At 34.0% G+C, this 19,132-nt stretch overlaps 1 long non-coding RNA gene and 1 pseudogene across 2 annotated transcripts in view; both read right to left on the bottom strand.

Moving 5' to 3' along the window:
- LOC306669156 overlaps positions 1-19,132 on the bottom strand; it is a 1,049,088-nt gene that overhangs the window by 903,188 nt on the left and 126,768 nt on the right. The window lies entirely within an intron of this gene.
- LOC306669143 (GTPase NRas-like) lies at positions 10,763-11,658 on the bottom strand (annotated as a pseudogene). Its single transcript has one exon. The product of its transcript is annotated as a GTPase NRas-like (transcript).

Raw genomic sequence — 19,132 nt, 5'->3', positions numbered from 1 at the left:
TCTATATATTTCCAACTCCCTACCTGTAATTTTAGAGGCCAAATCACCAATTTGGGATTTTCATACAGTGAGATACACATCCAAGGGCTAGAGAAAGTGGCTATTTACTTGAAGTTATTTCCTTAGATAAATGGGATTCCTTGAAAATTGTTTAGTGAGAACAATCCAGTGAGAAATTTGGGAGCAATGATTAGGTTATGCTGAATAGAAAAAGCTGTTTGAATGACTTTTTTTTTTTTTATAAATAATCTGTTAATTTTAACAGTAAAATAGAAAAATGAAAATGAAAGTCAGGAATATTTACCCTATGAGTCAGTATATCATGGTCTGAAATTCTTTGGTCTCTTCTGCAAATGACAAAACTCAATTTCAGTGACTTTTTTTTTTTACTGAAAAGGGATTATTTTAAATATAATAGGAATTATTTGATGTTATAAAAATGAAAATTGGCTGTTTGTCAGTTGTAAATGAAAACAAACTTAAGAAGTCAAGTTTGCCTCCTTGATTAACAAATGAAACATATTCAGCAGTCATCAAATGTAGTGTTGCTCTTTTCAATTATTATTTGCCTCTTGGATGTTTTAAGGTAAAATCCCAGGAATTTTATATTGTGTTTTGGTGCCAATTATGTATTAATCATGTTTCTACATGTCTATGTGAAAACAAAAGAGGATGTGTAACTATCTTCAAAGTAAATTAACCTCTTTCCAGAAGCTCTGCCTTATAAAAAAACAAAACAAAAAAAAAATAGGAAAGCCAAAAGTCTACATTCATTATTTTGTACAGCCTAATAAAAAAAAAAAAAGAAAAATGGACCAACTAATTGAACAGAACAAGAAAGAAACCTGCACAGAGAAAACAAATGCACTGTGGTATCTGTGCACTTTGGCATATCATTGATAACCACTCTTGATGCACACTCTAAAGAGGAAATTGGATGGCATTGAATTTTCTCACTTTCTCCTAAATCACATATTTTAAATAGCCAGCCATTGACTTGGCTTTGCCTTAATCTCCAAAGTCATTGGGCTCATCAGTGATTTATAGTAATGTGCTCCAGACAAGTATTTTTCACTTTAGTTCTTTTCTTCAGGATGTTCTTCCTGAGAATAAGGAACAAACAAAACAATATTGCCTTTATGAAATGAAAATGTGTTTTAGATGTAGGGTTTATTTACATAATAATTTCAAAAGTTATCGAAACTGTTACGTGTAAATATAATTCAAATACGAGTTGGGAAAAAATGAAGTTGTCATTGTTAACCATTTTAATGATTTCCTCTTTATTTTTCCTCTTTCTCCCTTCTTCCCTTTCATTTTTCTTCCTTCTACATTTTTTTCCTTTTATCCTTCTTTCTTATTGCAATTTACTAAATAGATATACTTGTTTATTAAGTAATTTCTCTATTCTAAATATTTAAATTTAGTTTAACCACAAAATGTATTTAATATACATTCTAAATACCCTAATTTTATTTTATTTGTGGATCATGATCACTTTTTAAAAAAATAACTGATGGTATTTGAGAAAAATTTATTGGGAAAAACTGATATGCAACAGTACAACTAATTTTTTATGTACAAAAATAATATATAACGTTATTAAGTTTAAAACTAAAGATTTGTTAATGTAAGTTAATGTTGTGATCCTAATACATATCTAATGATTCCAACCATTTCAGATTTCTGACAAAATATTGAAAAAATTAAAATTCAGGTCTCTGAATTATCTGTTACCTCATGAGATACTGTAAATATGTAACATAATTTCCATGTATTTCTTTCATTTAGTGTTATGTATATTAAGGAAATATTATTCTACCTGTGGCAATGTACTCTTTCTTAAACATTTACTTTGTGAAACCAAACAAAAGTGTACAAGATTAACTTTTCACTAAAATTGTGAATATATTAAAATAAATTTTATTACGTAATCTTGAGATCTAAAATTGCAAATGTTGTAATGAAGTACAAATATTTCAAGATAGTAAAAAGATTTTGTGGGGAGTACAGGAAGGGTGCTTATGTTATTGTGATTTAATAGCCATTATGTGAAATTTATTTTTATCTGGAAATTACATGTACAATTCATGCAACTGATTCACAAAGAACCCCATCCCTTAGGTGCCTAACATACACTATCCAAAAATAAATAATTTTATAGCATCATTGACAAAACTCCCTCACTGTAGCCATTCAGCTATTTATTGGGCCACAAGAAAACCTGATAAAATTGTTATTTAAATATATTACTTAAGGTTTATGCTTCAAAATTTTGATTATGTACATCAAAGTTTTATGTGACATGTATTAATGTAGACTAATTCATATTTTATATGTAGGTATACAAATAAGTAAAATTTGTTGCCGAGATAGCTAAAAATGATTCCATGTGAAATTCATACTGAAATTATTTAGTCTTTCCTAATTAATCATGACTTTTGTTTTCAAAAGGCTATTGAATGTTGCAGTCTGTATTATAATCAATGGTATTTTTGCTGATCCCTACAATCTGTCAGTGTACGCGATTTGGCAATGGCTTTCAAAAAACAGTAGAACCACTGAGCACTCACAAGATGGCAGTAGTGTCACATTAATGTGAATAATGACAGTAATTTATAAAGAAAACAAGAATTTTTACTTCAGATAGTCAAAGTATCTTCAAAATACTAAACCTGGGACCCAGAACAAATATAGGAAGAATCACAAATTAGATGAATTATGTACAAATACATTGAGTCTATGGGAAACAGTTTAAATGCAATAATTCCTTCATATGAATTTTATTTTCTACTGAATTTTTTCCATGCAGCGAAACAATAAAAGGCACTTCTGATCTTATACCCTTTCTTGCAAATGTGCTTAAAGAAAGTAAAATCTGGAATATATTTTTCACAAATTTAATTTTTAAATTCAACAGAAATGATTACACAAATGGAATGCCTCTACGCCATGTACAAACAGAGAAACAACATGTATCCCATTTGTTTACAATAAAAAAAATAAATTCTGTATAGAACAAAATCAAACAAAAATGTTTTCTAATTTTTATAGAAGCTAGGACTATGTAAAACCACAGAAAAGGTTAGTAAGTGTGAAAAAGACCCATACAAAAATTGTGGCTTCCTAATCTTAAGCACATTGCTTAAATTCCTCTAAGCTGAGAGAACAGGATCACTTTCAAGGAAAACTTTGAGAAATAATTGACACCTAGCATTTATTATTGACATTGTCTATGACCTATTTTTATTTTTTGTTTTTAGATATACATGATGTTTTCAGATGTACAATACATAGTGTGCAGTGTATTTTGACATATTATACACAAGAGTGCAACCCACTCCAATTAGGATTCCATTCTTACGGTTGTTCATGATGTGAAGTTACAATGGTCATGTATTCATATATGTGCATAGGAAAGTTATGACTGATTCATTCTACTTTCTTTCTTATTCTCATCTCTTCTCCCTTTCCATCATCCCCCTTTGTCTGATACAATGAACTTCTATTCTTTCTCTCCTTACCCTCCCTTGTTATGGGTTAGTATCAACATGTCAGGGAGGACACTTGACCTTTTATTGTGAGGTGTGGGGACTGCTCATTTCACTTAACATGATATTCTCCGTTTCCATCCACTTACCAGCAAATGCCATAATTTTATTTCTATTTATAGCTGAGTAATATTCCATTAGTATATATATCACATTTTCTTTATCCATTCATCTGTTGAAGGGCACCAAGGTTAGTTCCATAGTTTGATTATTATGAATTGACCTGCTATAAATATTGATGTGACTCTGTCACTGTAGTATGCTGATTTTAAATCCTTTGTGTATAAACCGAGGAGTGGGACAACTGTGTCAAATGATGTTTCTATTCCAAGTTTTCTAAGGAATCTCCCTGCTTTCCAGAGTGGTTGCAATAATTTGCAGTCCAACCAGCAATGTATGAGTGTGCACCTTTTTACCCACATCATTGCCAACATTTATTGTTACTTGTATTCTTGATAATAGCCATTCTGACTGGAGTGAGATGGAATCTCAGTGTAGTTTTAATTTGCATTTCTCTAATTGTTAGAGATGTTGAACATATTTTCATATATTTTTTGAACGTTCATATTTCTTCTTCTGTGAAGTGTCTGTTCTATTCCTTTGCCCATTTATTGATTGGGTCATTTGTTCTTTTGGTGTTAATTTGTTTGAGTTCTTTGTATAGCCTGAAGATTAATGCTCTGAGGCACAAGTGGCACAGATTTTCTTCCATTCTGCAGGCTCTCTCTTCATGTTCTTGATTGTTTCTTTTGCTGTGAAGAAGCTTTTTAGTTTCATACCATCCCATTTATTGATTACTAATTTTTCTTCTTGCACTTTAGGAGTTTCATTGAGGAAGTTCATTCCTAAGCTGTCATAATGGAGAGTTGGGCTTACTTTTCTTCTAGTAGGCACATTGTCTCTGATCTGATGATCTACTTTGAGTTGAGTTTTGTGCAGGGTGAGAGAAAGAGGTTAATTTCATTTGCTGCATATGGATTTCTAGTTATCTCAGCACCTTTGTTGAAGAGGCTATCTTTTCTCCAATGTATGTTTTTGACAACTTTGTCTGTTTTACGATTTATTTATGTGAGTATGTCTCTGTGTCTTCTGTTCTGTTGGTCTTCATGTCTCTTTTGGTGCCAATACTATGGTGTTTTTCTTAATTTAAGGTCTGGTATAGTGATAACTCCTGCTTAACTTTTCTCAATAAGGATTGTATTGACTATTCCTCTTATTTTTCCAAATAAATTTCATGACTGCTCTTTCTATCTCTAAGAATATCTCTGAAATTTTAAATTAAATCTGTATATTGATTATGGTTGTATGGCCATTTTGACTATATTAATCCTGCCTATCTGAACATTTGACATATTTCCCTTTTCTAAGGTTTTCTGTAATTTCTTTCTTTAGTGTTTTGTAGTTTTCGTCATAGAGGTCTTTCACCTCTTTCATTAGACTGATTCCCAAATATTTTATTTTCTTTGAGGACATTTTGAATGGGGTAGTTTTCCTAATTTTTCTTTCAGTGGATTCATCACTGATACATAGAAATGCAATTGATTTATTGGTGTTAATTTTATATCCTGCTACTTTGCTGAATTCATTTGAGTTCAAGAAGGTTTCTGATGCAGTCTTTTGGGTCTTCTAAATATAGAATCCTGTTGTCAGCAAATAGGGATAGTATTAGCTCTTCTTTTCATATTTGTATCCCTCTAATTTGTTTCTTTTTAAAAATTGCTTTGACTAGTGTTTCAAGAACTATATTGAATAGGATCTGTAAAAGAGGATAACCTGTCTTTTGCAGCTTTTCTCCATTTAGTATGATGTTGGTTTGGGGTTTTTACAGTGTTGAGGTATGTTCCTATCATCCCTAGTTTTTCTAGTGTTTTAAACTTGAATGAATGCTGAATTTTGTCAAATACTTGCTCTGTATCTATCTAATCATGTGGTTCTTGTCTTTAAGTTGGTTGATGTGATGAATTACATTTATTGATTGTTATATGTGTAACCAAACTTGCATCCCTGAGATGAACCTCACTTGTTCTTGGTGTACTATCTTTTAATATGGTTTTTTTATGTAATTCACAAGTATTAAGAATTTTTGCATTATGCTCATCAGGGATATTGATCTGAAGTTTTCTTTCCTTGATGTATGTTTGTATAGTTTTGGTATCAGGGTAATACTAGCTTCATAGAATGAGTTTGGAAGGGCTCCCTCCTTTTCTATTTCATGGAATAATTTGAGGAGGATTGGTGTAAGTTCTTATTTGAATGTCTGGTAGAAATTGGCTGAGAATCCATCTGGTCCTGGGCTTTTCTTTCTTGGTTGGTTTTTGATGGATCTTTAATTTAATTTCTGGATACTGATCTGTCTACATTTTCTATTTACTTCTCTTTCAATTTGGGAAGGTCATATAGTTTTCTATGTTATTGGAGTACGGATTTTCAAAGTAGCTTCTGATTTTTGTCTGTATTTCAATAGTGTCTGTGGTGACATTTCCTTTTACATCACAAATTTTAGTGACTTGAGATTCTTCAACTTTTTATCATTAGCTTGACTAAGGGTTTATTGATTTTATTTATTTTTTCAAAGAACCACCTATTTGTTTCTTTTATTCTTTTGAATTGCTCCTTTTGTTTCAATTTCATTGATTTCAGCTCTGGTTTTATTTATTTCCTGTCTTCTACTGGTTTTAGTCTTGATTTGTTATTTTTCTAGAGTTTTGAGATGTAATTTTAGGTTATTTATCTGGTGACTTTATATTCTTTCAAAGAATGCACTCACCATTTACATTTAATGCATGTTTTAAGCATATGCTCAAACTGTTGCATCTTCTACAAGCATCATGCTTTTCCATCAAAGATAATAATATTCTTAATGAGCATTCTGGCAAGATTTATTGCATATTTCCCATGAGAAAAACCCACTAGTTGTGTGATGACGGTATCTCCATTCATTTGCATATTCTATATAAATTATTGTTAACTATTTGTTCCAGTCTCTGCGTTGTTATCACGAGGAGTATTTGCAGACTGGTTTTTAGTTAACTCTTTACTATTACCTGGTTTTGTCCTTGTTGCTTCTCTGGGCCACTTGTTACTTTAGGCAATATTACTGATTTCCTTTCTCCTCACTCTTTAGAATCAGTGAACTGTTTTATTGTTGTTGACTGTTTTATTAACAAATTGTCTTAATTCATATATATAGATATAGTTGATAAATACTAAAGAAAGATTTTATGTACTCACATCTTACTAATATATCCCAGTAAAATATCTAAATCTTGTATTGCTGGCTTAAATAACTGTTTTCCATCTAGTTTGGAGGTAAGACTTAAATATTGTGTAATATCACTAAAGTACGGTTGATATACAAAAAAGATACATATATAAAGATTATGCAGTTCAGGGAATTATCATCAAATAAACATATCTGGGTAAACAATGCCAAGGACAAAAAAAATAAATTTTTCCTCACAGTATGCTTTATGATTTAGCCAGTCATTGAATCCTTTTCTATTTGCAAAGTTAATTGCTACTGATTTTGAAATACATAGATTAGTTTTGCCTGATTTTAACTTCATACAAATGGAATTACACATTTGCTTAACGTTTTAAATTAGGCTCCTTTTTTTGTCAAAACTTATTCTTTTTTTTTTAGAATATTTGTACATTTTAATTTTTTATTATATTTTATTTATATATTTTTAATTTTTTTATTGTAAACAAATGGGGTACATCTTGTTTCCCTGGTTGTACATGAAGTAGAGGTATACCATTTGTGTACTCATACATTTACATAGGGTAATGGTGTTGCATTCATTCTGTTATTTTTTCCTTTCCCCGCTTGCATTCATTCTGTTATTTTTTCCTTTCCCCGCTACCACTCCCCCCCCCCTTTTCCCTCCATACAGTCCCTCCTTCCTCCATTCTTGCCTCCCTCCCACCCCCATTATATATCATCATCCCCTTACCAGTAAGATAATTCGTCCTTTGTTTTCTAGAGATTGGCTTATCTCATTTAGCATGATATTCTCCAATTTCATCCATTTGACTGCAAATGCCACAATTTTATTATTCTTTATAGCTGAGTAATAGTCCATTGTATATATATGCCACAGCTTCTTTATCCATTCATCAGTTCAAGGGCATCTAGGTTGGTTCCACAATCTGGATATTGTGAATTGAGCAGCTATAAACATTGATGTGGCTGCATCACTGTAGTATGCTGATTTTAAGTCCTTTGGGTATAGGCCAAGGAGTGGAATAGCTGGGTCAAATGGTGGTTCCATTCCAAGTTTTCTAAGGAATGTTCACACTGCATTCCAGAGTGGCTGCACTAATTTGCAACCCCACCAGCAATGTATGAGTGTACATTTTTCCACACATACTCGCCAACACGTATTGTTGCTTTTATTCTTGATAATCGTCATTCTAATTGGGGTGAGATGAAATCTTAGGTTAGTTTTGATTTACATGTCTCTTATTACTACAGATGGTGAACATTTTTTCATATGTTTGTTGATTGCTTGTAGATCTTCTTCTGTGAAGTGTCTGTTCAATTCCTTAGCCCATTTTTTGGTTGGGTTTTTGTATTCTTGGTGTCGAGTTTTTTGAGTTCATTATATATTCTGGAAATTAGTACTCTATCTGAAGTATGAGTGGCAAAGATATTCTCCCACTCTGTAGGCTCTCTCTTCGCATTGCTGATAGTTTCCTCTGCTGAGAAAAAGTTATTTCATTTGAATCTGTCCCAGTTATTGATTCTTGCTCTTTAATACTTCTGTTTTGGGAGTCCTGTTAAGGAAGTCAGATCTTAAGCCAATATGTTGAAGATTTGGACCTACTTTTTCTTCTGTTAGATGCCGGGTTTCTGGTCTGATTTCATGGTCCTTGATCCATTGTGAGTTGATTTTCGTGCAGGTGAGAGATAGGTGTTTAGTTTTATTCTGCTGCATATGGATTTCCAGTTTTCCCAGCACCATTTGTTGAAGAGGCTATCTTTTTTCCATTGCATATTTTTGGTACCTTTGTCTAGTATGAGAAAACTATTTGGGTTTGTGTCTGTGTCCTCTGTTCTGTACCATTGATCTACCTGTCTAGTTTGGTGCCAATACCATGCGTTTTTTGTTACTATTGCTTTGTAGTAGAGTTGAAGATCTAGTATTGTGATACTCCCTACTTCACTCTTCCTGCTAAGGATTGCTTTAGCTATTCTGGGTTTCTTATTCTTCCTGATGAACTTCATGATTACTTGCTCTATTTCTGTAAGGTACGTCATTGGAATTTTAATTGGAATTGCATTGAATCTGTATAGCACTTTTGGTAGTATGGCCATTTTGACAATATTAATTCTGCCTATCCAAGAACATGGGAGATCTTTCCATCTTCTAAGGTTTTCTTTAACTTCTTTCTTTAGTGTTCTGTAGTTTTCATTGTAGAGGTCTTTCACCTCTTTTGTGAGATTGATTCCCAAATAGTTTATTTTTTTCAAGGCTATTATGAATGGGGTAGTTTTCCTAACTTCTCTTTCTGAGAATTCATCACTCATGTATAAAAATGCATTAGATCTATGAGCATTGATCTTATATCCTGTTACTTTACTGAATCCACTTATGAGTTCTAGAAGTTTTCTGGTGGAATTTCCTGGTTCCTCTAAATATATAATCTTGTCATCAGCAAACAGGGATTTTTCCTATTCGTATCCTTTAATTTCTTTGGTCTGCCTTATTGCTCTGGCTAGAATTTCAAGGACAGTGTTGAATAGAAGTGGTGAAAGAGGGCATCCCTGCCTTGTTCCAGTTTTTAGGGGGAATGCTTTCAGTTTTTCACCATTTAGAATGATATTGGCCATGGGGTTAACATAGATGGCTTTACAATGTTAAGGAATGTTCCCATTATCCCTGTTTTTTCTTGTGTTTTGAGCATGAAGGAGTGGTGTATTTCATCAAAAGCTTTTTCTGCATCTATGGAAACATTTGATTTAAGGTACCCTCATTCTCAAAAAGATGAAAAAAATATTGGCTTAGTTTCAAAGTTGTTAAAAAAAAAAAGAGGGGGAGGTTAAAATATAAAGACTACTAAGCTGATCCTCCTCAGAATATCAAACTTTTCTAGTCAAGGTAGAGGACTCATGCTTATTAATCTCTTCTTTCCTTTCAGGATTAACAGCAGGCATCCAACAAAACTACTAGGTGGAGTTACTGGTCCAGGGTGAAAAATGTGGAAGAATTTTTCTCTGCATGATGCTACCTGGCTTGTTCAAGTTTTGAAACTGTGACCCTGGTCCATTAGCACCATGCTTTACTTATCTGAAACAATTAATCAAGCCTCTGTTGCTGTGGGATAAGGGGCAGAGAGTAGGATGAGAAGGGGATCGAGGGCAGTTATATGCATCACTGAGAGACTATGATATGCAGTGAACATGTAATCTGTCTCTTAATATACTATATTTGAGGTTGGAAAATCACTGATTACAGCTATAACATCACACCAATTTTTTATAATATTTGAATAACTGCAAATGTAGAGTTTTCTGGTATGACCCAAATTTGAAAATAAATGGAAGTTTTTTGAACATGAGATTATCCATAGCTAAAAGAAAAAAATTATATACATTTATAGGTAGTCACCTACCAAAAAAGACTAGTTAAAAATTAAGTGAAATTATTTATAATTGCTTCCAGTTTTATTTTTTCCCAAGGGAAAGCTCAAAATAGGCCTCTGGAAAACCATCTTCACATACATAAGAAATGGCATCTGCTATCATATAGGTATATCTTTCCTTCAAGGTAGATGGGTCAACAATATTAATTTTCATGTATAATGGTTTTTGAGACATCTATTCCAGTGAAGTATTATAAAGAAAGTCTACAAATCACTTCTAGGAAGAAGGCACTTTGTTGTGAAAGGTGAATTTAATTTCATGAAAGTTGAGAAGACTACGATAGACTAAAGTCAGCATTCACGTTTGTATTTATGAATATGGTGCAGATAGAAGTTTATAAACTATAGCTAATAACATTAAAAATAAACCAATCTGCAATGTTAATTATATTCTTAGCAAGATTGTAATTTATGGCATTTCTCCAAAAGCTAACATAGGTCTAAGTTCAATAGTGAAAGGAAAAAAAAAAAAGAAAAAGAGAAAGAAAATATTACCAACCGTTGCTACTTTCGAGCTCAAGAAACTGTTTTCAACAGAATTTTATGTCTAGTTTGGTTCTGTTTCAGAGTATGAATTGACTTTCAGATGAAAAACTCGGCTGGTGGGTGTGTTTGTTTCTATAGGGGAGAAACAAGGGTGGAAAACTATTGGGGAATAACAAGAGATACATTTCTCTGGTCAAACAACCAAGTGAGGAGGTGGTTATTCTGAGAAGTTCTCAACCAAAGACTGCTGTGTTCATCTACTGAGAGTTGGGGAAGTAGCAGGAGTTTCTCTGAGATGAAGAGAGTAACAGGCATACTTCTCCTCCAGGGAAGTCAGGACCAGGGTATCAGTGCAGCTTGAAAGTGGCTCTTTTTTGATGATAGAACTTTCTAAATATTTTGTTACATCACCACACATGGCAAACCCATACAACCTTGAATCCCATCATCACTACTGTTGAGTTGTTTCATTCGGTACGGGCAGCGTATTTCTCCTACAAGTGTGTAAAAGCATCTTCAATACCCTGTCTGGTCTTGGCTGATGTTTCAATGAACAGTATCCCGTAACTCTTGGCCAGTTCATGCCTTGTTTTGTGTCAACTGTTCTCGTTGGCAAATCACACTTGTTTCCTACCAGCACCATAGGTACATCATCTAAGTCTTTTACTCACTTAATCTGCTCCCTGTAGAGACTGATATCTGCAAATTATTTGCTATTGTTGATGGCAAATACACAGAGGAAGGCTTCGCCTGTCCTCATATACTGGTCTCTCATGGCACTGTACTCCTCTTGTCCAGCTGTATCCAGTATGTCTAATAGACAGGTTTCACCATCTATTACCACCTGTTTTAGGTAAGAATCCTCTATGGTAGGATCATATTCATCCACAAAATGGCTCTGGATTAGCTGAATTGTCAGTGTGCTTTTACCCACTCCACCTGCTTTAACCACCACTAGTTTGTACTCAGTCATTTCACACCAGCAAGAACCTCAAGCTCTGCTGCCCCCACTTTGGAAGAATTTAGGGCCTCCACCAGGAAAAATGTTGGAGACCCCAGAACTGCCATGAACAGCTCCTAACAGGGAGCAGCACTTCCCTGTCAACACTTATTCTTGCATAATTTATCTTAAATTTTGTTTAGTTGCTGTATATTTCATTCATTGGTATAGATTGTGTGTTAAATGAAGAGACCACAATATATGTATCCATTTTATAGTAGACGGAAATTTTAAGTTGTTTTAAGTTAAAGGCTATCAAGTATAATACTGCTGTGATAAAAAAACAATAATTAGTTTGAGGAATTTCTGTAGTATGTGTGCCTACAGATGAAATTGCTATGATATACTGTACGCATTCAATTTTGTTAGAAAATCCAAGGGTTTTTTTTAATGTATTACCAACTTAATGCTCTTAATAATCAATCTATGAGACTTAAAATTGTATCACAGATTGTGGCTTTAATTTAAGATATTACATATAGTAAGCATGCAGTCTCATCTCAGTATAAGGTTTTCTAGAACATTTTAATTTTAAAAAATTTACCTTTGATATATTGCAAAGAACTATTCAGTTAATGCCCACATATTCACATAATTATACAGTTGTGTAATCAATATTTTACATTAATATTTTAATTCAAAACATACCTACTGACCAATCAGCCATTATCACATTCATCAACTTTTTAATGCAATTCAAAATATGTTACTGATGCTGTACCAACATCAAACTCCTAAACATTTTTGTATGAATATCATAAATTACATTTTTTTATTTCTGTTCTTTTTGACATAAAAGAAAAAGTAAATAAAATCTAAATTTCTTAATTTTAATAATCAAAGAGTTTTTGTCAATGTATGAACTAAATCAATATCCTGTAAAGCTATGGAGCACACAATCATTCCAGAAAGTTCTCCCACACAGCTTTCCATTAATTCCAAACCTACAAACTCCCACAACAAGCTGCCATTGTTTTGCTGCTCTTGAGTTTTGAATAAAAGAACCATACTCTTAGTACTTTTCTATACATATTCCTTACCTCAATGAAATGTTTTTAGCAGCTTTAATAGATGGGGTATAATTGACAAAGAATTGATGTGGTAAATTTTAACATAGCTTCATACCCCTTTGCATTGACTTTGTCCTTGCTCGCCCTAATCCTCATCTCTGGAAACTGCCAATCTGCTAGGAGTAATGTACAAATTTTACCTTATTTTAAGTAATTATTTTATTTGTTTACACAGTCTAGGTATAGATGTTCAGAGACAGGTTTGTGAGGGTGAGGACGAATGATACCTACCCTACTTAGCCTTACCCAGCATGCTTGCCCAGGCATCGGAGATTGAGCTCTGAAGGGCACCGATATAATTTTATTTAGGGTTGCACAGGACATATATAGACACATTATCCAATCAGGTTAACATGCTTGTTAAAGTATAACAGAGTCAGCCTATAGGTGTACTATACTTCCAGGGTCCAGGTACTGTAAAAAAAACAAGCATGCCTAAGCAATTCTGCCAGCAACAGGTCTGAGACAAAGGACTTGGGGAATGACAAGCTCCAGCACACAGCATGAGGCAAGGCAGCACAGCTTTCTGTGATGCATGTCAGAACGAGGCCTCCCTTCAGCTCCTAACTCAGCCTCAGTAACTGCAAAGACCTTCATTCCATGGTGAGTCTTTACCATTATCTCAGTTTCTCTGTTCAGACTGTTTGGCTTACTTACACCATGGTGCCAGTGACTGCTGTCAGATAAGCTTGAGGAATGTTCCCTACATCTAGGAATTCATGAAAATGCAATAATACAGTGTTAATTCTTCTTCTTGTCGTTCTGACTTTCTGCACTCATCACTTATTTTACAAATATTTCCTGTTGTCTATGTCAAATGCATTCATTTTTTTGATGATAGATATTTCATTTATCATATATATATACACACAGACACTAGCAGTGCTAATCATGCTTTCATATGCTGATTTGCCATCTACATAGCTTCCTTTTAGCAGTGTCTATTGAAATCTTTATTTGTTATCAATAAAATACATATATACACAGATATATACACACAAACACACACAAAAAAACCCTGCAGTATACATATTTAAACTTGCTTTAATGGACATTTGTGTTTGTTTGTTTGTTTTTTCACATTTTTCTAGTTATTGTAAAAACTCTAAAACTTGTTACAGCAACTTTTTCATTTTAGTCATTCTAATACATATACATATAATTTATAATATATGTATAAATATTTTGGTTGTTCTCATTTTCCTAATGACCAGCAATGCTTATGTTTTAAAATGCTTATTTTCCATCTGCATAGTCTAAGAAATGTCTCTTCAAATCATTTTCTTTCCTTGTTTTTTCATGTTGTTCATGTATCTTGCCCTCTAGCAGTGCAGATCTGGGTATTGCAGTTTCCCCCCTATAAGCTTATAGTGACCCTATAAGATTCCAAATCCTTTTCTTTAAGGGGGAGATCAATATTAGCAGTGCCCAGTTCAGACAATATACAAACCAAATACCCCTATGAGGATGTTAACAATATTGTCATAATGAACAGAATGAGTTTAATTATTATCTACAGTATAACAAATAGATTTGCAGTAAGGTCTGCAGTTTCTAATGGAGGACAAAGAGGATGGGATGGGGTGTAGGATGTAGCTGTTAATGGGATAAGAAAATCATAGAAAGAGCAAAAGTATAATAAAAAGAAGTTGGTTGTTAGCATGTGAAAAGGGAGAAAGAGACTCTGAGGGAACAGGTAAACAAAAGGAAAATAGAGCCAGAAAAGTAAAGAAATAAAAACTTAAAATTTTTCAATAAGGAGAAAAAAATATCTACACTATAACAGTCCAATAGTATTTAAACCTCCCAGTCTTCAGTATCCTGATGTATGAGAGGTACCTGACAATGAGCTTCCAGTCTCCAGCAGGTGTCTCAGGATATTTGCCCCACCTAAAGATGGGAGATACAGCTTTCAGGATTATCCAAGATGGCCGCTCTGGCTTCCAAATGTGTTGGCAAATGGGGAGCAGCAGCTCTGGGTGTGGGCATGGTCAGCTGGAGGTCCTGGAGGTGGAGTGTGGTCGGTCTGGTTGCAGGATCCTGGAGGTGGGGCGCAGTCAGTCGGTTTGAGGGCCCAGGATGCAGGGAGTAGTTGGTTGGGCTGAGGGGTCCTAGAGATGGGGATTAGTCAGTCCGGCCAGGGGTCCTACAGGTCCTGGCTGTTTTCTCAAAATGGCAGCAGCCACGTGTAACCAAACATGCAGGTACTGTGACAATGAACTTCCAGGCAATAGTAGGCAGCTGGTGCTCCACTGACGGTTTGCAGTCAGTTTGCTGACTGCTGTCAGACATTGGGCAGGTGAACCTCAGGTGGTGGGTGATGGGTAGGTGAAAGTCAGGCAATGAACAGGCAAGAGGCAGGTGAGTGGCAGATGGTAGGTGACAGACAGTGAGCAATCTGCACTCAAAGAGTAGTTGATATTCTGGAAGACCACAGGTGATCGCAGTACACAAATGGGGTAAATAGCAGGGGATCGATAAGCAGCAAAAACTGCCTCACCAAGAAACAGATATCCTCTGCTTGAAACCTAAATTATGGAGCTATAAGGAATGCAGACTCCCTCTAGTCTGCCATCTTGGTTCTCCCCCTTTTTTTTCTGTTCAAAAGAATTTATTATCAAAACTAAAAACAAAACTTGAGTTGTGTGTTAAGTGATAGATCTTTACAAGAGCTGTCAGGGGAAGTAGCCATGTAAGTTACACAAGTTACTGAAGGCTAAGAGTAAGCAAATGCAAACTCCAGGTGGAATGTTGATTATCTTCCAGTAGCTTCACCTTAAATAGTCATGATACAGTGAATGAAATCATCATATGAGAAATTCATTTATAAATGGGATAATCCCCACTGAGTAAAATATACAGTTGATCTGCTGTTTGTATTCTATGAAGTCAACATGAACAGTGATCTAGAGAATATTGAACCATTGCTATGGAAGCACAGATACTGGTAAATTGTGTGATTTTTCCTTTATTTGTTTAGTCCAGTTAGATATTTATGATAAAATTATCAGTCTCCAAAGCAGACTTTATTGTCCAAATTTATTTTCTACATTATTTTTGTCCTTTACGTGTGTTTATTACCACTATCCTTTTTAATATTTCCAACTTTATTTTCTGATGGCTTGGTGTATCTCTTGCTCTTCTTTCTTCGTTATCTTCAGGTAGAAGTTGAGGTTGTTGGCCTTTCTTCTTGTCTAATATAGGCATTCAATATTATTAATTCCATTCTAAGTATTGCTTTAGTTATTTCTTAAGAATTTTAATTTAGTTTATTTCCATTTCAGTTAAATTCAAATATTTCTTACATTCTACTTTTTATATTTCCATGGATGTATAGTGTTATGGATTCAATTGTGTCCCACTGAAATTTCTGTGGTAAAGCGGAAACTTCTGGTACCTTACAATGTGATTGCTAATTGGAAATAAGACCTTTAAAGAGGTAAGTATGGTTAATGATATCAAAAGCATGGATTATAATCCAATTTTACTGTTGTCTTTTTAAGAAAAGAGAACTTTGGACACTCATATGCAACAAACTTATGTGCACGGTGGAAAGATATTGAGAAAGTGGACTCCATAAGTCAAATGGAGGCCTCAGAAGAAACCAGATCTACCTACACCTTAAACTTAAATTTTAGCCTTCAGAAGTATGATGAAATTGAATCCTGTTGTTTAAGAGAAAAATCTGTTATTTTGTATGACAGCTCTACTGTCCATAGCCAAATTGTGCCAGGGCAGTGCGAAGGTTGTCAAGAAACTCAAGGAAATACCTGCCAGACATAAGACTCATTAAAAAATGCTTATGGAGAAGGTCCAGTGGAGATGGAATTTATAGCATCTATGTATTTCATGGTGTTTCTCCATGTAACACCTCGTTTCCTTAAGAAGTTACTTCAGAAATAACTTCTCCATGCCTCTCTCCACCTTTTTCCATGGTGGCCAGTTTGATGAGTGGCACCTCTCATTTCCACAGTGCCCTCATTTCCACACCAGTTTATAGGCTAGGTTACCAGTTTATAGAAGTAGTTACATCATTATTTTAGTTCTCTTTGTCCTATTGCAAAAGCAACATGCAAAGAATTTAGCATACATATAAGAAACTAGCTTTCTACAGATAGCACTAACTCACCCTAATTCCCAGCACACATGAGAGGAAGTCAGTGTCTTTTGAGATAATATTTATCTGCACATTCTGATCCAGACTGGGATCTCATGGTTTCCTTAACTTTTCTAGGTTCCTGGAATAAAGGGGGGCACTTCAGGGACATTGTGTTTTTCTGTCCTCCTTTACTTCAAGGATAACATGACACTTTAAACCTTAGCAAACAAATACATGTAGATTATTTAGGAGTATATTATTTAATTTCCAAATACTTGGCAATTTTTCAGAAATCTTTCTGTCATTGATTTCTCACTTAATTCCATTGTAGTGAGAGAATGTACTTTCTGACTTGGATTCTTTGAACTTTATTGACAACAATTTTATACCCCAGTAAATAGTCTATCTTAATAATTGTCTAGTGTGACCTAGAATAAAATATATTCTTATACTTTTTATGTGGAGTACCCTATAAATTTCAATTCTGCCAAGTTGGTTGATGGTGTTGCTCAAGTCTCCCATATACTTACTGAATCCCTATCTGCTCCATCAATTTTTGAGATAGGTATGTCAAAATCTCTGAGTGGATTTGTGGTTTGGTCTATGTCTCCTTATAGTACTTAGAGTAGCTTTGGTTTATGTTTCATGCACTGCAAATTTCTATTATAAGTGCAGTGAACTTAAGGATTATTAATTCATTCTGACAAATGCCCCTTATCATTATAAAATAATCCCCAAATTCATGGTAATATCCCTTGCTAAAATTTACCTTGTCTGTTATTAATATAGCTCTGTGCCTTCCTTTAATTTAATCTAAGCATGGCACATCTTTTTCCATTCTTTCATCTTCAAACATTTGTGATTTTATTACATAAAATGGGTTTTTCATAGGAAACCAATAATTGCATCTTACTTTCCTTACATCTAATTTGAAAATCTATACCTCTTACTATTGTTTCTATGTGATATATATTAACTGTGATCATTGATAATTGTCATGCTCAGGGATGTTTGGCGTGATCCTAGTTAGCCAGCTTTTCCATGTGTAACTTCTTCCCTTTGATTCAATTAGTCTCAAAGATGATTCTCAGGCAGTTTATTCTCTTTGTACTTCTACAAGATGGGTATAAGAAACAGGTCAACCACAGGGACCAGACAATTTGGAATTCAGAGGGCCATCTGACTTGGAAGGACTCCATCTTGACACCATTCTCAGAACTTAAAGGATTCTTTGCCTTTTCCATATAACTGTTTAGACAGGCTTAGTTATATGATGTTTCTTTCATAAAGCGAGTTTGAGCAATATTCATACTATTTGTCTTACTGAGTGCTTGGGAAATTACTATTTTATGTGTATTTTGGCCAGTTTCATTCTTCGTTTCAAACTTCAGTATATATTTAATTCTTGCCATTTATCTTGTTAAGAAATTGTTGTCTATTCAGACAATGATCTGAGGCAGTTATTATAAATATATATGGATGAAAATTAGTGAGCATATAAAAACAGATACCCTAAGCTGAGAAGTGAACACTATATAAAAGAACCAAAAGAAAAATCTAAAACTGAAAATTCTACATTTAAAGTTTTAGAAGATAATCAGGTGAACGTAACAGCAGATGACAGATTACTGGAAAATGGATCAGTGAACTTGATCAGACAGTAAAGATTATCTAATGTGAAGGATGGAAAGAAAAAGTTGTCTTAAAAAATTTGAATACTCAGAGACTCAAAGTACTCAGTAGATCTACATATGTAATTAGTTTTTCAGAAAGAACTAATTAATGTAGTGACTAACCTTTTGGATACTCTTTTGTGAAGTCAATGTTTAGGTATCTTGCCTATATTTTTGTTTGATCATTGTTGTTTTCTTTTTGGTTTAGAAAAAAATTATATATATATATGTATATATTATATGTATGTATATATATTCAAGCATTGTGCTGGTTATTTGCTGTTGTGGTTTAGATGTGAGGTGTCCCCTCAAAGTTCATGTGTGAGACAATGCAAGAATATTTAGAGGTGAAATGATTAGTTTATGAAAGCAAGAACCTGATCTGAGAATTAATACAGTGATATGGATTATCTGAGTGGTAATGGTAGGCAGGTAGGTTGTTACCAGAGGAAGTAGGTGATTGGGGATGTGTCTTTGGGTTTATATTTTATTCCTGGTGATGGGAGCTCTCTCTCTGCTTCCTAGTTGTCATGTCCTGAGTTGTTTCCTCCCCCATGCCCTTTTATCAGGGTGTTCTGCTTCACCTTGGACCCAGAACTAAGAAG

The sequence above is a fragment of the Sciurus vulgaris genome (genome assembly GCF_902686455.1).
Source record: "Sciurus vulgaris genome assembly, chromosome: 9".
NCBI lineage: Eukaryota > Metazoa > Chordata > Mammalia > Rodentia > Sciuridae > Sciurus > Sciurus vulgaris.
Note: the sequence above shows the minus strand (reverse complement) of the source record. Positions and strands in the feature narration are given on the sequence as shown.